At 30.8% G+C, this 23,161-nt stretch overlaps 1 protein-coding gene across 2 annotated transcripts in view; it reads left to right on the top strand.

Moving 5' to 3' along the window:
* The window catches only part of LOC127727978 (uncharacterized), a 153,854-nt gene that overhangs the window by 83,503 nt on the left and 47,190 nt on the right, over positions 1–23,161 (top strand). The window contains exons 12-37 of one of the 2 annotated variants that reach the window (XM_052235121.1): positions 556–635; positions 1,125–1,193; positions 1,498–1,560; positions 2,938–3,017; positions 7,534–7,613; positions 7,923–7,998; positions 8,289–8,362; positions 8,668–8,744; positions 9,546–9,619; positions 9,920–9,999; positions 10,493–10,561; positions 12,644–12,713; positions 14,098–14,177; positions 14,487–14,562; positions 14,853–14,926; positions 15,232–15,308; positions 16,096–16,169; positions 16,477–16,556; positions 17,048–17,116; positions 19,191–19,260; positions 20,644–20,723; positions 21,033–21,108; positions 21,399–21,472; positions 21,778–21,854; positions 22,655–22,728; positions 23,036–23,115. The gene's annotated coding sequence lies outside the window, so the exon portion shown is untranslated. Of the gene's footprint in view, positions 1–555; positions 636–1,124; positions 1,194–1,497; positions 1,561–2,937; positions 3,018–7,533; positions 7,614–7,922; positions 7,999–8,288; positions 8,363–8,667; positions 8,745–9,545; positions 9,620–9,919; positions 10,000–10,492; positions 10,562–12,643; positions 12,714–14,097; positions 14,178–14,486; positions 14,563–14,852; positions 14,927–15,231; positions 15,309–16,095; positions 16,170–16,476; positions 16,557–17,047; positions 17,117–19,190; positions 19,261–20,643; positions 20,724–21,032; positions 21,109–21,398; positions 21,473–21,777; positions 21,855–22,654; positions 22,729–23,035; positions 23,116–23,161 lie in introns of those variants that run through there. The other variant, XM_052235122.1, reaches the window with a different exon arrangement.

The raw sequence follows: 23,161 nt of genomic DNA, 5'->3' as shown, positions 1-23,161 counted from the left end.
TGATTAGGTCTAGTGAGGTGAACCACTAGTGGTTGGTCAATGATATTTGGTATGCAGTTGTATTAGCACTGGCACATCTCATTTCTATGGAGATTATTTGGCCCTGCCCCCTTAGTCATGGTCTATAGACTTTGAAACTTTTGCTTAGTTTATATACATGTATCAGTTTGTGATTAGGTCAGTTTATGGGGAACCACTAGTGGTAAGTCAATGATATTTGGAATGCAGTTGTATTAGCATTGGCATATTTCATTTCCATGGAGATTATTTGGCTCTGCCCCCTCAGTCATGGTCTATTGACTTTGAATTTTTGCTAAGTTTACATGTATTAGTTTGTGATAAGGTCAGTTCAAGGGTAACCATTAGTGGTAGGCCAATATATATATATATATATATATTCTATATCTAAGAATATATAGTAATTGTTTTTATACTTTTCTCTAATTTGGGATTTAACATAAAACATGCATCACATTATTTTCTAAATTGATTGCAACAGCAAAAAGTCTGGATTTAAAGCGGAAACTTAATTTATAATTTTTGTTTTTGTTACAGATTATACAGCCTAAATATGTAACACTCCTATACCATGAAAGATGCTGTCATTGTAGATAGCACATTAGGATGTTGCACATGTAGGTATTTGGTCATTACAATTTTTCTTAAAACTATGTTTATGTTTGTTAGGTAATAAAAATCCGTTTTTTTCCTGAACAGTTTGACAAGAAGATGCTTTATGTTAAAATGGGTCTCGTAAAAGCAGACCTCTGCAGAGAGCAAACTTTTAGATTTTGATATAACATTGATGAATTTAATGGGCGCTAATCTCGTGAAAACAGATCCCCCAACAGAGCTGATTACATAGTATGATGAAAACTTGTGTTTATGGTAAAATGTATTTAGTTTTTTGTCTGGCTCCATTTCATTATCAACCAATTTGAAACTTTATTACAAATTGGTCTAAAAATATTTTCGTCAAATTTTTACTAGAATGAAATATATTCTTAATGGAATGTATAGTAATTATAAATATTCTTGTCCAACATGCAAAAGATTAAATTCTGAAAAAATTGCAACAGCAAATAGACTCTAAAATTGATATTAAGTTATAGTTTTTGTTAAAGATACAGCCTAAATATGTTGCACTCCTAGACAGAGAAGATGGATTCATGGCATATAGGAAGAGTCAACATGTAAGTATTTGGTCATTACAATTGTACTTAAAACTATGTTAATATTTGGAAGTCAATAAAAATCTGTTTTCACTGAAACAATAGCTTAAAATTTTATTACAGATTGGTCTAAAATATGTTTCATTCGAATTTCAAATGTGGTATATTTTGATAAGAATGAGAGAGTAATTGTAAATTAATTGTCCGTAATTTAAGATTTTGACATAAAACGTGAATCACATTAATTTTTTAATTTATTCAACAGCCATTAGATATTCTCTAAAGCTGATGCTAATTTAATTTTTTTCTTTTGTAACACATACAGCCCAGATGTGTTCCACTCCCACACAATGTAGATGGTTTCATGGCACATTAGGATGTTTAACATGTAAGTATTTAGTCATTACAATTGTACTTTTAGACTATGTTTTATATCTGTGTTGGGTAATAAATATCAGTTTTCCCTGGAACAACAGCTTAAATAAAATTTTGTTTCAAATTAGTGTACATATTTTTTTTTTTTCAAATTAATAATCTTATTGAAGTAAATTTTAACATGAATGCGTAGCATACTAGCATTTGTAAATATACTTGAGTCCAATTTAGGATTTGACATAAAATATGTGACATTTATTTATAATTGATTGCAACAGTAAATAGTCTCTATTTGAAGCTGATAAGGTCTTTCCACTTTTCCTAATGCTTTTGTTCTGATTATTTTTTTTTTTTCCTTCGCTGTTTGGTTGTTTCGCAAGATGTCGCTTTTATATTTGGTATATGATATCAAACAGTTTATACGCTTTTGAAACTGACACTGCTTAATGGAATACTTTTCTATGTAAGAGTTATCTCCCCGAACACTGTTTTTCTTGTTATTTCTTATTCTTCGCAACCTTAGAAGAAACCAACTAATTTATTTTTCCAAATTACTCGTTATAACCTCTGAATGTTACGTTTCATTTTGATCGAAGCGTTACGAAAACTCCATATGAGAGTTATTCCCCCTTATGTATTTGTAACTTGTAAACCATTAATGATAGAGACCTAGGGTGTTTTGGTTTGAGGTCCTTGGTCCACTTAAAGAAAATTTAGGTCAAGGTCATGTTCTAAATTTTGGTATTTTTTATTTTGGTTTGTAATTTCTTATTATCAGAGGCCGTATAAGATATTGACAAAATATTTTTACAAAATTGTTATATGCAAAATGTCGTAACACATGATTTTTGGTTGAACGCGTACGTTGACATAAAATGGGAGTTTTCTCCCCTCTCATATTTAAAACTAGCTGTATGGTGATATTACTCATTAGCCATATATAGTAGAGACCTATGATTTTTTGATTTGAGGTCCTTACTTTATGACCTTGAAATATAGGTCAAGGTCATTGGTAAATTTGACATTCTAGATTTTGACCTTAGCATTAACTTTATTTTTATAAATGATAGAGCCATAGGACTTCTTGCATTAGGTTGCAAGCCATATGACCTTGAAAAAGCCAACCAGAAGTGACCTTGTGTGAACCGGAAGTAGCTATTTTTTGTACTTATTTAATGTAAAAGTATATAGAACCATATATTTTTGGAATCCATGTCAAGTAACCTATCATATTATACCAGAAGTAATATTTTTCAAACCGGAAGTAACAAATTATCTCCCTTATTTCGGACAAAAGTGTATAGAAACCATATATTTTTGGAATCCGCACTCAGTTAGCTATAATCTAAGACTGGAAATGACATTTTAAACTCGATTTTGATATTTTCAGATACAGCCTAAATATGTTACACTCCTAGACAATGAAGATGGTTTCATGGTAGATTGATCACACATCTGGATACGTAGCATGTAGGTATTTGGTATTTTTAATTGTACTTTAAACTATGTTTATATGGTTTCCAGGTAACAAAAATCAGTTTTCCCTGGAACAACAGCTTAAATTAGATTTGATTACAAATTGGTTTAAAATTTCTTTTATTCAAATTTATACTCTTATGAAGATTATTTTAATGATAATGTATAGAAATTGTTTATATACTAGTCTTCAAATTAGGATTTGTCATAAAAAATGCATCATATTAACTTTGTATTAATTGCAACAATCAATATTCTATATTTAAAGCTGATACTGATTTAGAATTTTTGTTTTTGTTACAGGTACGGACTAAATATGTTGCACTCCTTGACAATGAAGATGCTTTCATGGTATATAGCACACGAAGATACATATCATGTAAGTATTTGGTCATTATAATTGTACTTTTAACTCTTTTTATATGTGGAAGTTAACAAAAATCAGTTTTCCCCTTGAACAACCGTTTAAAATTTTATTACAAATTTGTCTAACATTTCTTTTATTCAAATATTTACTGTAATACGTTAAGTAATTGTAAATATACGTAGTCTCCAATTTAGGATTTGACATAAAACATGCATCACATTAATTTCTGAATTGATTGCACTAGCAAATATTCCCTATTTAAAAGTGATACTAATTGACAATTTTTTGTTTTTTTTTTTCAGATACAGCCTAAATATGTTACTCTTCGACAATGAAGATGGTTTCATTGTAGATAGCACATTAGGATTAGTTACATGTAAGTATTTATTCATTACAATTTTTTTCATTAAACTAGGTTTATATTTGTTAGGCATTAAAAATCAGTTTTCACTGAAACAACAGATTGAAGCTTTATAACAAATTGGTTTAAAATTTCTTTTATTCTTATTTATATCCTAATGAAGTATATTTTAATAAGAATGTATAGGTATTGTAAATATACGTCTCCAATTTAGGATTTGACATAAAACATGCATCACATTAATTTCTGAATTGATTGCAACAGCAAATAGCTTTGATTTTGAAGCTGAAACTAATTTCAAATATTTGTTTTTGTTACAGATACAGCCTAAATATGTAAGACTCCTATACCATGAAAGATGCTTCCATTGCAGATAGCATATTAGGATTAGTCACATGTAGGTATTTATTCATAAAAATTGTTCTTAAAACTATGTTTATATTTGTTAGGTAATAAAAATCAGTTTTTCCTGGAACAACAGCTTGAAATTTTTAATACAAATTGGTCCTACATTTCATTTATTGAAATATTCACTGTAATGAGATATATCTAAATAAGAAAAAAGTAAAATCACAAAAATACTGAACTCCAAGGAAAATTCAGAACGGAAAGCCCCTAATGAAAAGCTCAAACACATCAAATGAATGGATAACAACTGTCATATTCCTGACTTGGTACAGGCATTTTCTTGTGTAGAAAATGGTGGATTAAACCTGGTTTTAAAGCTAGCTAAACCTCTGGCTTGTATGACAGTAGCATCAAATTCCATTATATTAACAGCGATGTGTGAACAAAACAAACAGACACAATAGGTAAACATGTCACAAATAGGGGTACAACAGCAACACCAACCCCACCAAAAACTGGGGTGATCTCAGGTGCTCCGGAAGGGTAAGCAGATTCTGCTCCACACGTGGCACCCGTCATGTTGCTCATGTTATAACAAAGCCAGTAAATAGTCTTAATTCGGTATGTCACATTCGTGAAAAGGGAATTGGATTGTAGTTACGACATAAGGAACACGAAGTAATGATTTCAACTTCACCATTTGGAACTCTTGGTTTTGTAAAAATTCTTGTCTCCAATTAAAGATTTGACATAAAACATGCATCACATTAATTTCTGAATTGATTGCAACAGCAAATAGTCTGGATTAAAAGCTGAAATTAATGTATATTTTTTTTTGTTTTCGTTTCAGATAGCCTAAATATGTAAGACTCCTATACCATGAAAGATGCTTTCATTGCAGATGCACATTAGGATAAGTCACATGTAAGTATTTGGTCATTACAATTACAACTATATTTATATTTGTTAGGTAATAAAAATCTATTTTTTCCTGAAACAACAGATTGAAGCTTTATAACAAATTGGGCTAAAATTTCTTTCATTCCAATGTATACTCTAATGCTGAATACTCTAATAAGAATGTATAGTAATTGTTTTTATACTTTTCTCTAATTTGGGATTTAAAATAAAACATGCATCACATTATTTTCTAAATTGATTGCAACAGCAAAAAGTCTGGATTTAAAGCGGAAACTTAATTTATAATTTTTGTTTTTGTTACAGATTATACAGCCTAAATATGTAACACTCCTATACCATGAAAGATGCTGTCATTGTAGATAGCACATTAGGATGTTGCACATGTAGGTATTTGGTCATTACAATTTTTCTTAAAACATAATGTTTATGTTTGTTAGGTAATAAAAATCCGTTTTTTTCCTGAACAGTTTGACAAAAAGATGCTTTATGTTAAAATGGGTCTCGTAAAAGCAGACCTCTGCAGAGAGCAAACTTTTAGATTTTGATATAACATTGATGAATTTAATGGGCGCTAATCTCGTGAAAACAGATCCCCCAACAGAGCTGATTACATAGTATGATGAAAACTTGTGTTTATGGTAAAATGTATTTAGTTTTTTGTCTGGCTCCATTTCATTATCAACCAATTTGAAACTTTATTACAAATTGGTCTAAAAATATTTTCTTCAAATTTATACTCTTAATGAAATATATTCTTAATGGAATGTATAGTAATTATAAATATTCTTGTCCAACATGCAAAAGATTAAATTCTGAAAAAAATTGCAACAGCAAATAGACTCTAAAACTGATATTAAGTTATAGTTTTTGTTAAAGATACAGCCTAAATATGTTGCACTCCTAGACAGAGAAGATGGATTCATGGCAGATAGGAAGAGTCAACATGTAAGTATTTGGTCATTAGAATTGTACTTAAAACTATGTTAATATTTGGAAGTCAATAAAAATCTGTTTTCACTGAAACAATAGCTTAAAATTTTATTACAAATTGGTCTAAAATATCTTTTATTCGAATTTCAAATGTGGTATATTTTAATAAGAATGAAAGAGTAATTGTAAATTAATTGTCCGTAATTTAAGATTTGACATGAAACGTGAATCACATTAATTTTTATACGACCGCAAACAAATTTTTGTGGTCGTATATTGGTATGACGTTGGCGTCGTCCGAAGACACATTAGTTTTTGCACTCTAACTTTAGTTTAAGTGAATGGATCTCAATGAAATTTTACCATAAGGTTCAATACCACAAAAGGAAGGTGGGGATTGATTTTGGGGGTTATGGTACCAACAGTTAAGGAATTAGGGGCCAAAAATAAGCAACAAAAATATTGCAACAGTAAATAGTCTCTATTTGAAGCTGATAAGGTCTTTCCACTTTTCCTAATGCTTTTGTTCTGATTATTTTTTTTTTTTCCTTCGCTGTTTGGTTGTTTCGCAAGATGTCGCTTTTATATTTGGTATATGATATCAAACAGTTTATACGCTTTTGAAACTGACACTGCTTAATGGAATACTTTTCTATGTAAGAGTTATCTCCCCGAACACTGTTTTTCTTGTTATTTCTTATTCTTCGCAACCTTAGAAGAAACCAACTAATTTATTTTTCCAAATTACTCGTTATAACCTCTGAATGTTACGTTTCATTTTGATCGAAGCGTTACGAAAACTCCATATGAGAGTTATTCCCCCTTATGTATTTGTAACTTGTAAACCATTAATGATAGAGACCTAGGGTGTTTTGGTTTGAGGTCCTTGGTCCACTTAAAGAAAATTTAGGTCAAGGTCATGTTCTAAATTTTGGTATTTTTTATTTTGGTTTGTAATTTCTTATTATCAGAGGCCGTATAAGATATTGACAAAATATTTTTACAAAATTGTTATATGCAAAATGTCGTAACACATGATTTTTGGTTGAACGCGTACGTTGACATAAAATGGGAGTTTTCTCCCCTCTCATATTTAAAACTAGCTGTATGGTGATATTACTCATTAGCCATATATAGTAGAGACCTATGATTTTTTGATTTGAGGTCCTTACTTTATGACCTTGAAATATAGGTCAAGGTCATTGGTAAATTTGACATTCTAGATTTTGACCTTAGCATTAACTTTATTTTTATAAATGATAGAGCCATAGGACTTCTTGCATTAGGTTGCAAGCCATATGACCTTGAAAAAGCCAACCAGAAGTGACCTTGTGTGAACCGGAAGTAGCTATTTTTTGTACTTATTTAATGTAAAAGTATATAGAACCATATATTTTTGGAATCCATGTCAAGTAACCTATCATATTATACCAGAAGTAATATTTTTCAAACCGGAAGTAACAAATTATCTCCCTTATTTCGGACAAAAGTGTATAGAAACCATATATTTTTGGAATCCGCACTCAGTTAGCTATAATCTAAGACTGGAAATGACATTTTAAACTCGATTTTGATATTTTCAGATACAGCCTAAATATGTTACACTCCTAGACAATGAAGATGGTTTCATGGTAGATTGATCACACATCTGGATACGTAGCATGTAGGTATTTGGTATTTTTAATTGTACTTTAAACTATGTTTATATGGTTTCCAGGTAACAAAAATCAGTTTTCCCTGGAACAACAGCTTAAATTAGATTTGATTACAAATTGGTTTAAAATTTCTTTTATTCAAATTTATACTCTTATGAAGATTATTTTAATGATAATGTATAGAAATTGTTTATATACTAGTCTTCAAATTAGGATTTGTCATAAAAAATGCATCATATTAACTTTGTATTAATTGCAACAATCAATATTCTATATTTAAAGCTGATACTGATTTAGAATTTTTGTTTTTGTTACAGGTACGGACTAAATATGTTGCACTCCTTGACAATGAAGATGCTTTCATGGTATATAGCACACGAAGATACATATCATGTAAGTATTTGGTCATTATAATTGTACTTTTAACTCTTTTTATATGTGGAAGTTAACAAAAATCAGTTTTCCCCTTGAACAACCGTTTAAAATTTTATTACAAATTTGTCTAACATTTCTTTTATTCAAATATTTACTGTAATACGTTAAGTAATTGTAAATATACGTAGTCTCCAATTTAGGATTTGACATAAAACATGCATCACATTAATTTCTGAATTGATTGCACTAGCAAATATTCCCTATTTAAAAGTGATACTAATTGACAATTTTTTGGTTTTTTTTTACAGATACAGCCTAAATATGTTACTCTTCGACAATGAAGATGGTTTCATTGTAGATAGCACATTAGGATTAGTTACATGTAAGTATTTATTCATTACAATTTTTTTCATTAAACTAGGTTTATATTTGTTAGGCATTAAAAATCAGTTTTCACTGAAACAACAGATTGAAGCTTTATAACAAATTGGTTTAAAATTTCTTTTATTCTTATTTATATCCTAATGAAGTATATTTTAATAAGAATGTATAGGTATTGTAAATATACGTCTCCAATTTAGGATTTGACATAAAACATGCATCACATTAATTTCTGAATTGATTGCAACAGCAAATAGCTTTGATTTTGAAGCTGAAACTAATTTCAAATATTTGTTTTTGTTACAGATACAGCCTAAATATGTAAGACTCCTATACCATGAAAGATGCTTCCATTGCAGATAGCATATTAGGATTAGTCACATGTAGGTATTTATTCATAAAAATTGTTCTTAAAACTATGTTTATATTTGTTAGGTAATAAAAATCAGTTTTTCCTGGAACAACAGCTTGAAATTTTTAATACAAATTGGTCCTACATTTCATTTATTGAAATATTCACTGTAATGAGATATATCTAAATAAGAAAAAAGTAAAATCACAAAAATACTGAACTCCAAGGAAAATTCAGAACGGAAAGCCCCTAATGAAAAGCTCAAACACATCAAATGAATGGATAACAACTGTCATATTCCTGACTTGGTACAGGCATTTTCTTGTGTAGAAAATGGTGGATTAAACCTGGTTTTAAAGCTAGCTAAACCTCTGGCTTGTATGACAGTAGCATCAAATTCCATTATATTAACAGCGATGTGTGAACAAAACAAACAGACACAATAGGTAAACATGTCACAAATAGGGGTACAACAGCAACACCAACCCCACCAAAAACTGGGGTGATCTCAGGTGCTCCGGAAGGGTAAGCAGATTCTGCTCCACACGTGGCACCCGTCATGTTGCTCATGTTATAACAAAGCCAGTAAATAGTCTTAATTCGGTATGTCACATTCGTGAAAAGGGAATTGGATTGTAGTTACGACATAAGGAACACGAAGTAATGATTTCAACTTCACCATTTGGAACTCTTGGTTTTGTAAAAATTCTTGTCTCCAATTAAAGATTTGACATAAAACATGCATCACATTAATTTCTGAATTGATTGCAACAGCAAATAGTCTGGATTAAAAGCTGAAATTAATGTATATTTTTTTTTGTTTTCGTTTCAGATAGCCTAAATATGTAAGACTCCTATACCATGAAAGATGCTTTCATTGCAGATGCACATTAGGATAAGTCACATGTAAGTATTTGGTCATTACAATTACAACTATATTTATATTTGTTAGGTAATAAAAATCTATTTTTTCCTGAAACAACAGATTGAAGCTTTATAACAAATTGGGCTAAAATTTCTTTCATTCCAATGTATACTCTAATGCTGAATACTCTAATAAGAATGTATAGTAATTGTTTTTATACTTTTCTCTAATTTGGGATTTAAAATAAAACATGCATCACATTATTTTCTAAATTGATTGCAACAGCAAAAAGTCTGGATTTAAAGCGGAAACTTAATTTATAATTTTTGTTTTTGTTACAGATTATACAGCCTAAATATGTAACACTCCTATACCATGAAAGATGCTGTCATTGTAGATAGCACATTAGGATGTTGCACATGTAGGTATTTGGTCATTACAATTTTTCTTAAAACATAATGTTTATGTTTGTTAGGTAATAAAAATCCGTTTTTTTCCTGAACAGTTTGACAAAAAGATGCTTTATGTTAAAATGGGTCTCGTAAAAGCAGACCTCTGCAGAGAGCAAACTTTTAGATTTTGATATAACATTGATGAATTTAATGGGCGCTAATCTCGTGAAAACAGATCCCCCAACAGAGCTGATTACATAGTATGATGAAAACTTGTGTTTATGGTAAAATGTATTTAGTTTTTTGTCTGGCTCCATTTCATTATCAACCAATTTGAAACTTTATTACAAATTGGTCTAAAAATATTTTCTTCAAATTTATACTCTTAATGAAATATATTCTTAATGGAATGTATAGTAATTATAAATATTCTTGTCCAACATGCAAAAGATTAAATTCTGAAAAAAATTGCAACAGCAAATAGACTCTAAAACTGATATTAAGTTATAGTTTTTGTTAAAGATACAGCCTAAATATGTTGCACTCCTAGACAGAGAAGATGGATTCATGGCAGATAGGAAGAGTCAACATGTAAGTATTTGGTCATTAGAATTGTACTTAAAACTATGTTAATATTTGGAAGTCAATAAAAATCTGTTTTCACTGAAACAATAGCTTAAAATTTTATTACAAATTGGTCTAAAATATCTTTTATTCGAATTTCAAATGTGGTATATTTTAATAAGAATGAAAGAGTAATTGTAAATTAATTGTCCGTAATTTAAGATTTGACATGAAACGTGAATCACATTAATTTTTATACGACCGCAAACAAATTTTTGTGGTCGTATATTGGTATGACGTTGGCGTCGTCCGAAGACACATTAGTTTTTGCACTCTAACTTTAGTTTAAGTGAATGGATCTCAATGAAATTTTACCATAAGGTTCAATACCACAAAAGGAAGGTGGGGATTGATTTTGGGGGTTATGGTACCAACAGTTAAGGAATTAGGGGCCAAAAATAAGCATTTTTGTAACTTCCAGACATAACTTGTGTGTAAGTGTATGGATCTCTCTGACATTGTACCACAAGGTTCCATATCACAAAGGGAATGCTGGGATTGATTTTGGGGGGTAATTGTCTCCAAATTTTAGGAATTAGGGGCCAAAAAAGGGGCAAAAAACAAGCATTTTTCTAGTTTCATGACAATAACTTATGTGTAAGTGTATGGATCTCTCTGACATTGTATCACAAGGTTCCATATCACAAAGGGAATGCTGGGATTGATTTTGGGGGTAATTGCCTCCAAATTTTAGGAATTAGGGGCCAAAAAGGGGCAAAAAATCAAGCATTTTTCTAGTTTCATGACAATAACTTGTGTGTAAGTGTATGGATCTTTATGAAATTGTACTACAAGGTTCCATATCACAAAGGGAAAGCTGGGTTTGAGTTTGGGGGTAATTGCCTTTTAGATTTTGGAATTAGGGGCCAAAAAGGGGCAAAAAATCAAGCATTTTTCTAGTTTCATGACAATAACTTGTGTTCAAGTGTATGGATCTCTCTGAAATTGTACTGCAAGGTACCATAACACAAAGGGAAGGATGGGATTGATTTTGGGGGTAATTGCCTCCAAATTTTAGGAATTAGGGGCCATAAAAGGGCCAAAAAACAAGCATTTTTCTAGTTTCAGGACAATAACTTGTGTGTAAGTGTATGGATCTTTATGAAATTGTACTGCAAGGTTCCATATCACAAAGGGAAAGCTGGGTTTGAGTTTGGGGGTAATTGCCCTAAACGTTTAGGAATTTGGGGCCAAAAAGGGGCAAAAAAACAAGCATTTTTCTAGTTTCCAGACAATAACTCGTTTTCAAGTGTATGGATCTCTCTGAAATTGTACTGCAAGGTACCATAACACAAAAGAAAGGCTGGGATTGATTTTGGGGGTAATTGCCTCCAAATTTTAGGAATTAGGGGCCATAAAAGGGCCAAAAAACAAGCATTTTTCTAGTTTCAGGACAATAACTTGTGTGTAAGTGTATGGATCTTTATGAAATTGTACTACAAGGTTCCATATCACAAAGGGAAAGCTGGGTTTGAGTTTGGGGGTAATTGCCCTTTAGGTTTTGGAATTTGGGGCCAAAAAAGGGGCCAAAAAACAAGCATTTTTCTAGTTTCCAGACAATAACTTGTGTTCAAGTGTATGGATCTCTCTGAAATTGTACTGCAAGGTACCATACCACAAAGGGAAGGCTGGGATTGAGTTTGGGGGTGATGAATCATAAGGGGGTTCAAAAAATTGGGAGGATTTTTTTTTCATTTTTTTTCTTTAAAATTTACCATTTTAAATTGGTTATTTCTGATTTTGTATAAAAGCAAATAATAATGATATGGTTTGAATAGGTAAATTAAAAATTTTTAAGTTCTTGGACCACTTTCATTCTGTGTCAGAAACCTATGCTGTGTCAAATATTTAATTACAATCCAAATTCAGTGCTGTATCAAGCTTGAATGTTGTGTCCATACTTGCCCCAACTGTTCAGGGTTCGACCTCTGCGGTCGTATCAAGCTGCGCCCCAGCGGAGCATTTTATTTAAATTTTTTCAACAGCCATTAAATATTCTCCATCTAAAGCTGATGCTAATTTAAATTTTTTCTTTTGTAACACATACAGCCCAGATGTGTTCCACTCCCACACAATGTAGATGGTTTCATGGTAGATGGCACATTAGGATGTTTAACATGTAAGTATTTAGTCATTACAATTGTACTTTTAGACTTATGTTTATCTGTGTTGGGTAATAAATATCAGTTTCCCCTGGAACAACAGCTTAAATAAAATTTTGTTTCAAATTAGTGTACATATTTTTTTTTTTTTTCAAATTAATAATCTTATTGAAGTAAATTTTAACATGAATGCGTAGCATACTAGCAATTGTAAATATACTCGAGTCCAATTTAGGATTTGACATAAAATATAAGTGACATTTATTTATAATTGATTGCAACAGTAAATAGTCTCTATTTGAAGCTGATAAGGTCTTTCCACTTTTCCTAATGCTTTTGTTCTGATTATTATTTTTTTTTCCTTCGCTGTTTGGTTGTTTCGCAAGATGTCGCTTTTATATTTGGTATATGATATCAAACAGTTTATACGCTTTTGAAACTGACACCGCTTAACGGAATACTTTTCTATGTAAGAGTTATCTCCCGAACACTTGTTTTTCTTGTTATTTCTTATTCTTCGCAACCTTAGAAGAAACCAACTAATTTATTTTTCCAAATTACTCGTTATATCCTCTGAATGTTACGTTTCATTTTGATCGAAGCGTTACGAAGACTCCATATGAGAGTTATTCCCCCTTATGTATTTGTAACTTGTAAACCATTAGTGATAGAGACCTAGGGTGTTTTGGTTTGAGGTCCTTGGTCCACTTAAAGAAAATTTAGGTCAAGGTCAAAGGTCAAGGTCATGTTCTAAATTTTTATTTTGGCTTGTTATTTCTTATTATCAGAGGCCGTATAAGATATTGACAAAATATTTTTACAAAATTGTTATATGCAAAATGTCGTAACACATGATTTTTGGTTGAACGCGTACGTTGACATAAAATGGGAGTTTTCTCCCCTCTCATATTTAAAACTAGCTGTATGGTGATATTACTCATTAACCATATATAGTAGAGACCTATGATTTTTTGATTTGAGGTCCTTATTTTATGACCTTGAAATATAGGTCAAGGTCATTGGTAAATTTGACGTTCTAGATTTTGACCTTAGCATTAACTTTATTTTTTATAAATGATAGAGCCATAGGACTTCTTGCATTAGGTTGCAAGCCATATGACCTCGAAAAAGGCAACCAGAAGTGACCTTGTGTGAACCGGAAGTAGCTATTTTTTGTACTTATTTAATGTAAAAGTATATAGAACCATATATTTTTGGAATCCATGTCAAGTAACCTATCATATTATACCAGAAGTAATATTTTTCAAACCGGAAGTAACAAATTATCTCCCTTATTTCGGACAAAAGTGTATAGAAACCATATATTTTTGGAATCCGCACTCAGTTAGCTATAATCTAAGACTGGAAATGACATTTTAAACTCGATTTTGATATTTTCAGATACAGCCTAAATATGTTACACTCCTTGACAATGAAGATGGTTTCATGGTAGATTGATCACACATCTGGATACGTAGCATGTAGGTATTTGGTATTTTTAATTGTACTTTAAACTATGTTTATATGGTTTCCAGGTAACAAAAATCAGTTTTCCCTGGAACAACAGCTTAAATTAGATTTGATTACAAATTGGTTTAAAATTTCTTTTATTCAAATTTATACTCTTATGAAGATTATTTTAATGATAATGTATAGAAATTGTTTATATACTTGTCTTCAAATTAGGATTTGTCATAAAAAATGCATCATATTAACTTTGTATTAATTGCAACAATCAATATTCTATATTTAAAGCTGATACTGATTTAGAATTTTTGTTTTTGTTACAGATACGGACTAAATATGTTACACTCCTTGACAATGAAGATGCTTTCATGGTATATAGCACACGAAGATACATATCATGTAAGTATTTGGTCATTATAATTGTACTTTTAACTCTTTTTATATGTGGAAGGTAACAAAAATCAGTTTTCCCCTTGAACAACCGTTTAAAATTTTATTACAAATTTGTCTAACATTTCTTTTATTCAAATATTTACTGTAATACGTTAAGTAATTGTAAATATACGTAGTCTCCAATTTAGGATTTGACATAAAACATGCATCACATTAATTTCTGAATTGATTGCACTAGCAAATATTCCCTATTTAAAAGTGATACTAATTGACAATTTTTTTATTTTTTTTTACAGATAGAGCCTAAATATGTTACTCTTCGACAATGAAGATGGTTTCATTGTAGATAGCACATTAGGATTAGTTACATGTAAGTATTTATTCATTACAATTTTTTTCATTAAACAAGGTTTATATTTGTTAGGCATTAAAAATCAGTTTTCACTGAAACAACAGATTGAAGCTTTATAACAAGTTGGTTTAAAATTTCTTTTATTCTTATTTATATCCTAATAAAGTATATTTTAATAAGAATGTATAGGTATTGTAAATATACGTCTCCAATTTAGGATTTGACATAAAACATGCATCACATTAATTTCTGAATTGATTGCAACAGCAAATAGCTTTGATTTTGAAGCTGAAAATAATTTCAAATATTTGTTTTTGTTACAGATACAGCCTAAATATGTAAGACTCCTATACCATGAAAGATGCTTCCATTGCAGATAACATATTAGGATTAGTCACATGTAGGTATTTATTCCTTAAAATTGTCCTTAAAACTAAGTTTATATTTGTTAGGTAATAAAAATCAGTTTTTCCTGGAACAACAGCTTGAAATTTTTAATACAAATTGGTCCTACATTTCATTTATTGAAATATTCACTGTAATGAGATATATCTTAATAAGAAAAAAGTAAAATCACAAAAATACTGAACTCCAAGGAAAATTCAGAACGGAAAGCCCCTAATGAAAAGCTCAAACACATCAAATGAATGGATAACAACTGTCATATTCCTGACTTGGTACAGGCATTTTCTTGTGTAGAAAATGGTGGATTAAACCTGGTTTTAAAGCTAGCTAAACCTCTGGCTTGTATGACAGTCGCATCAAATTCCATTATATTAACAGCGATGTGTGAACAAAACAAACACACAATAGGTAAACATGTCACAAATAGGGGTACAACAGCAACACGAACCCCACCAAAAACTGGGGTGATCTCAGGTGCTCCGGAAGGGTTAGCAGATTCTGCTCCACATGTGGCACCCGTCGTGTTGCTCATGTTATAACAAAGCCGGTAAATAGTCTTAATTCGGTATGTCACATTCGTGAAAAGGGAATTGGATTGTAGTTACGACATAAGGAACACGAAGTAATGATTTCAACTTCACCATTTGGAACTCTTGGTTTTGTAAAAATTCTTGTCTCCAATTGAAGATTTGACATAAAACATGCATCACATTAATTTCTGAATTGATTGCAACAGCAAATAGTCTGAAATTAATGTATATTTTTTTTTGTTTTCGTTTCAGATAGCCTAAATATGTAAGACTCCTATACCATGAAAGATGCTTCCATTGCAGATGCACATTAGGATAAGTCACATGTAAGTATTTGGTCATTACAATTTTTTCTTAAAACTATATTTATATTTGTTAGGTAATAAAAATCTATTTTTTCCTGAAACAACACATTGAAGCTTTATAACAAATTGGGCTAAAATTTCTTTCATTCCAATTTATACTCTAATGCTGAATACATTAATAAGAATGTATAGTAATTGTTTTTATACTTTTCTCTAATTTGGGATTTAAAATAAAACATGCATCACATTATTTTCTAAATTGATTGCAACAGCAAAAAGTCTGGATTTAAAGCGGAAACTTAATTTATAATTTTTGTTTTTGTTACAGATTATACAGCCTAAATATGTAACACTCCTATACCATGAAAGATGCTGTCATTGTAGATAGCACATTAGGATGTTGCACATGTAGGTATTTGGTCATTACAATTTTTCTTAAAACTATGTTTATGTTTGTTAGGTAATAAAAATCCGTTTTTTTCCTGAACAGTTTGACAAAAAGATGCTTTATGTTAAAATGGGTCTCGTAAAAGCAGACCTCTGCAGAGAGCAAACTTTTAGATTTTGATATAACATTGATGAATTTAATGGGCGCTAATCTCGTGAAAACAGATCCCCCAACAGAGCTGATTACATAGTATGATGAAAACTTGTGTTTATGGTAAAATGTATTTAGTTTTTTGTCTGGCTCCATTTCATTATCAACCAATTTGAAACTTTATTACAAATTGGTCTAAAAATATTTTCTTCAAATTTATACTCTTAATGAAATATATTCTTAATGGAATGTATAGTAATTATAAATATTCTTGTCCAACATGCAAAAGATTAAATTCTGAAAAAAATTGCAACAGCAAATAGACTCTAAAACTGATATTAAGTTATAGTTTTTGTTAAAGATACAGCCTAAATATGTTGCACTCCTAGACAGAGAAGATGGATTCATGGCAGATAGGAAGAGTCAACATGTAAGTATTTGGTCATTAGAATTGTACTTAAAACTATGTTAATATTTGGAAGTCAATAAAAATCTGTTTTCACTGAAACAAAATCTTAAAATTTTATTACAAATTGGTCTAAAATATCTTTTATTCGAATTTCAAATGTGGTATATTTTAATAAGAATGAAAGAGTAATTGTAAATTAATTGTCCGTAATTTAAGATTTGACATGAAACGTGAATCACATTAATTTTTATACAACCGCAAACAAATTTTTGTGGTCGTATATTGGTATGACGTTGGCGTCGTCCGAAGACACATTAGTTTTTGCACTCTAACTTTAGTTTAAGTGAATGGATCTCAATGAAATTTTACCATAAGGTTCAATACCACAAAAGGAAGGTGGGGATTGATTTTGGGGGTTATGGTACCAACAGTTAAGGAATTAGGGGCCAAAAATAAGCATTTTTGTAACTTCCAGACATAACTTGTGTGTAAGTGTATAGATCTCTCTGACATTGTACCACAAGGTTCCATATCACAAAGGGAATGCTGGGATTGATTTTGGGGGGGTAATTGTCTCCAAATTTTAGGAATTAGTGGCCAAAAAGGGGCAAAAAACAAGCATTTTTCTAGTTTCATGACAATAACTTATGTGTAAGTGTATGGATCTCTCTGACATTGTATCACAAGGTTCCATATCACAAAGGGAATGCTGGGATTGATTTTGGGGGTAATTGCCTCCAAATTTTAGGAATTAGGGGCCAAAAAGGGGCAAAAAATCAAGCATTTTTCTAGTTTCATGACAATAACTTGTGTTCAAGTGTATGGATCTCTCTGAAATTGTACTGCAAGGTACCATAACACAAAGGGAAGGCTGGGATTAATTTTGGGGGTAATTGCCTCCAAATTTTAGGAATTAGGGGCCATAAAAGGGCCAAAAAACAAGCATTTTTCTAGTTTCAGGACAATAACTTGTGTGTAAGTGTATGGATCTTTATGAAATTGTACTACAAGGTTCCATATCACAAAAGGAAAGCTGGGTTTGAGTTTGGATGTAATTGCCCTTAAGGTTTTGGAATAAGGGGCCATAAAACAAGCATTTTTCTAGTTTCAGGACAATAACTTGTGTGTAAGTGTATGGATCTTTATGAAATTGTACTGCAAGGTTCCATATCACAAAGGGAAAGCTGGGTTTGAGTTTGGGGGTAATTGCCGTAAACGTTTAGGAATTTGGGGCCAAAAAGGGGCAAAAAAACAAGCATTTTTTTAGTTTCCAGACAATAACTCGTTTTCAAGTGTATGGATCTCTCTGAAATTGTACTGCAAGGTACCATAACACAAAGGGAAGGCTGGGATTGATTTTGGGGGTAATTGCCTCCAAATTTTAGGAATTAGGGGCCATAAAAGGGCCAAAAAACAAGCATTTTTCTAGTTTCAGGACAATAACTTGTGTGTAAGTGTATGGATCTTTATGAAATTGTACTACAAGGTTCCATATCACAAAGGGAAAGCTGGGTTTGAGTTTGGGGGTAATTGCCCTTTAGGTTTTGGAATTTGGGGCCAAAAAAGGGGCCAAAAAACAAGCATTTTTCTAGTTTCCAGACAATAACTTGTGTTCAAGTGTATGGATCTCTCTGAAATTGTACTGCAAGGTACCATACCACAAAGGGAAGGCTGGGATTGAGTTTGGGGTGATGAATCATAAGGGGGTTCAAAAAATTGGGGGGGGGGATTTTTTTTTCATTTTTTTTCTTTAAAATTTACCATTTTAAATTGGTTATTTCTGATTTTGTATAAAAGCAAATAATAATGATATGGTTTGAATAGGTAAATTAAAATTTTTTAAGTTCTTGGACCACTTTCATTCTGTGTCAGAAACCTATGCTGTGTCAAATATTTAATTACAATCCAAATTCAGTGCTGTATCAAGCTTGAATGTTGTGTCCATACTTGCCCCAACTGTTCAGGGTTCGACCTCTGCGGTCGTATCAAGCTGCGCCCCAGCAGAGCATTTTATTTAAATTTTTTCAACAGCCATTAAATATTCTCCATCTAAAGCTGATGCTAATTTAAATTTTTTCTTTTGTAACACATACAGCCCAGATGTGTTCCACTCCCACACAATGTAGATGGTTTCATGGTAGATGGCACATTAGGATGTTTAACATGTAAGTATTTAGTCATTACAATTGTACTTTTAGACTTATGTTTATCTGTGTTGGGTAATAAATATCAGTTTCCCCTGGAACAACAGCTTAAATAAAATTTTGTTTCAAATTAGTGTACATATTTTTTTTTTTTTCAAATTAATAATCTTATTGAAGTAAATTTTAACATGAATGCGTAGCATACTAGCAATTGTAAATATACTTGAGTCCAATTTAGGATTTGACATAAAATATAAGTGACATTTATTTATAATTGATTGCAACAGTAAATAGTCTCTATTTGAAGCTGATAAGGTCTTTCCACTTTTCCTAATGCTTTTGTTCTGATTATTATTTTTTTTTCCTTCGCTGTTTGGTTGTTTCGCAAGATGTCGCTTTTATATTTGGTATATGATATCAAACAGTTTATACGCTTTTGAAACTGACACCGCTTAACGGAATACTTTTCTATGTAAGAGTTATCTCCCGAACACTTGTTTTTCTTGTTATTTCTTATTCTTCGCAACCTTAGAAGAAACCAACTAATTTATTTTTCCAAATTACTCGTTATATCCTCTGAATGTTACGTTTCATTTTGATCGAAGCGTTACGAAGACTCCATATGAGAGTTATTCCCCCTTATGTATTTGTAACTTGTAAACCATTAGTGATAGAGACCTAGGGTGTTTTGGTTTGAGGTCCTTGGTCCACTTAAAGAAAATTTAGGTCAAGGTCAAAGGTCAAGGTCATGTTCTAAATTTTTATTTTGGCTTGTTATTTCTTATTATCAGAGGCCGTATAAGATATTGACAAAATATTTTTACAAAATTGTTATATGCAAAATGTCGTAACACATGATTTTTGGTTGAACGCGTACGTTGACATAAAATGGGAGTTTTCTCCCCTCTCATATTTAAAACTAGCTGTATGGTGATATTACTCATTAACCATATATAGTAGAGACCTATGATTTTTTGATTTGAGGTCCTTATTTTATGACCTTGAAATATAGGTCAAGGTCATTGGTAAATTTGACGTTCTAGATTTTGACCTTAGCATTAACTTTATTTTTTATAAATGATAGAGCCATAGGACTTCTTGCATTAGGTTGCAAGCCATATGACCTCGAAAAAGGCAACCAGAAGTGACCTTGTGTGAACCGGAAGTAGCTATTTTTTGTACTTATTTAATGTAAAAGTATATAGAACCATATATTTTTGGAATCCATGTCAAGTAACCTATCATATTATACCAGAAGTAATATTTTTCAAACCGGAAGTAACAAATTATCTCCCTTATTTCGGACAAAAGTGTATAGAAACCATATATTTTTGGAATCCGCACTCAGTTAGCTATAATCTAAGACTGGAAATGACATTTTAAACTGGATTTTGATATTTTCAGATACAGCCTAAATATGTTACACTCCTTGACAATGAAGATGGTTTCATGGTAGATTGATCACACATCTGGATACGTAGCATGTAGGTATTTGGTATTTTTAATTGTACTTTAAACTATGTTTATATGGTTTCCAGGTAACAAAAATCAGTTTTCCCTGGAACAACAGCTTAAATTAGATTTGATTACAAATTGGTTTAAAATTTCTTTTATTCAAATTTATACTCTTATGAAGATTATTTTAATGATAATGTATAGAAATTGTTTATATACTTGTCTTCAAATTAGGATTTGTCATAAAAAATGCATCATATTAACTTTGTATTAATTGCAACAATCAATATTCTATATTTAAAGCTGATACTGATTTAGAATTTTTGTTTTTGTTACAGATACGGACTAAATATGTTACACTCCTTGACAATGAAGATGCTTTCATGGTATATAGCACACGAAGATACATATCATGTAAGTATTTGGTCATTATAATTGTACTTTTAACTCTTTTTATATGTGGAAGGTAACAAAAATCAGTTTTCCCCTTGAACAACCGTTTAAAATTTTATTACAAATTTGTCTAACATTTCTTTTATTCAAATATTTACTGTAATACGTTAAGTAATTGTAAATATACGTAGTCTCCAATTTAGGATTTGACATAAAACATGCATCACATTAATTTCTGAATTGATTGCACTAGCAAATATTCCCTATTTAAAAGTGATACTAATTGACAATTTTTTTATTTTTTTTTACAGATAGAGCCTAAATATGTTACTCTTCGACAATGAAGATGGTTTCATTGTAGATAGCACATTAGGATTAGTTACATGTAAGTATTTATTCATTACAATTTTTTTCATTAAACAAGGTTTATATTTGTTAGGCATTAAAAATCAGTTTTCACTGAAACAACAGATTGAAGCTTTATAACAAGTTGGTTTAAAATTTCTTTTATTCTTATTTATATCCTAATAAAGTATATTTTAATAAGAATGTATAGGTATTGTAAATATACGTCTCCAATTTAGGATTTGACATAAAACATGCATCACATTAATTTCTGAATTGATTGCAACAGCAAATAGCTTTGATTTTGAAGCTAAAAATAATTTCAAATATTTGTTTTTGTTACAGATACAGCCTAAATATGTAAGACTCCTATACCATGAAAGATGCTTCCATTGCAGATAACATATTAGGATTAGTCACATGTAGGTATTTATTCCTTAAAATTGTCCTTAAAACTAAGTTTATATTTGTTAGGTAATAAAAATCAGTTTTTCCTGGAACAACAGCTTGAAATTTTTAATACAAATTGGTCCTACATTTCATTTATTGAAATATTCACTGTAATGAGATATATCTTAATAAGAAAAAAGTAAAATCACAAAAATACTGAACTCCAAGGAAAATTCAGAACGGAAAGCCCCTAATGAAAAGCTCAAACACATCAAATGAATGGATAACAACTGTCATATTCCTGACTTGGTACAGGCATTTTCTTGTGTAGAAAATGGTGGATTAAACCTGGTTTTAAAGCTAGCTAAACCTCTGGCTTGTATGACAGTCGCATCAAATTCCATTATATTAACAGAGATGTGTGAACAAAACAAACAGACACAATAGGTAAACATGTCACAAATAGGGGTACAACAGCAACACGAACCCCACCAAAAACTGGGGTGATCTCAGGTGCTCTGGAAGGGTTAGCAGATTCTGCTCCACATGTGGCACCCGTCGTGTTGCTCATGTTATAACAAAGCCGGTAAATAGTCTTAATTCGGTATGTCACATTCGTGAAAAGGGAATTGGATTGTAGTTACGACATAAGGAACACGAAGTAATGATTTCAACTTCACCATTTGGAACTCTTGGTTTTGTAAAAATTCTTGTCTCCAATTGAAGATTTGACATAAAACATGCATCACATTAATTTCTGAATTGATTGCAACAGCAAATAGTCTGGATTAAAAGCTGAAATTAATGTATATTTTTATTGTTTTCGTTTCAGATAGCCTAAATATGTAAGACTCCTATACCATGAAAGATGCTTCCATTGCAAATGCACATTAGGATAAGTCACATGTAAGTATTTGGTCATTACAATTTTTTCTTAAAACTATATTTATATTTGTTAGGTAATAAAAATCTTTTTTTTCCTGAAACAACAGATTGAAGCTTTATAACAAATTGGGCTAAAATTTCTTTCATTCCAATTTATACTCTAATGCTGAATACTTTAATAAGAATGTATAGTAATTGTTTTTATACTTTTCTCTAATTTGGGATTTAAAATAAAACATGCATCACATTATTTTCTAAATTGATTGCAACAGCAAAAAGTCTGGATTTAAAGCGGAAACTTAATTTATAATTTTTGTTTTTGTTACAGATTATACAGCCTAAATATGTAACACTCCTATACCATGAAAGATGCTGTCATTGTAGATAGCACATTAGGATGTTGCACATGTAGGTATTTGGTCATTACAATTTCTCTTAAAACTATGTTTATGTT

This window comes from Mytilus californianus, unplaced genomic scaffold (assembly GCF_021869535.1).
Source record: "Mytilus californianus isolate M0D057914Y unplaced genomic scaffold, xbMytCali1.0.p SCAF_2, whole genome shotgun sequence".
Lineage (NCBI taxonomy): Eukaryota > Metazoa > Mollusca > Bivalvia > Mytilida > Mytilidae > Mytilus > Mytilus californianus.
The sequence above is the reverse complement of the archived record's forward strand: the minus strand, read 5'-3'. Positions and strand labels throughout refer to the sequence as shown.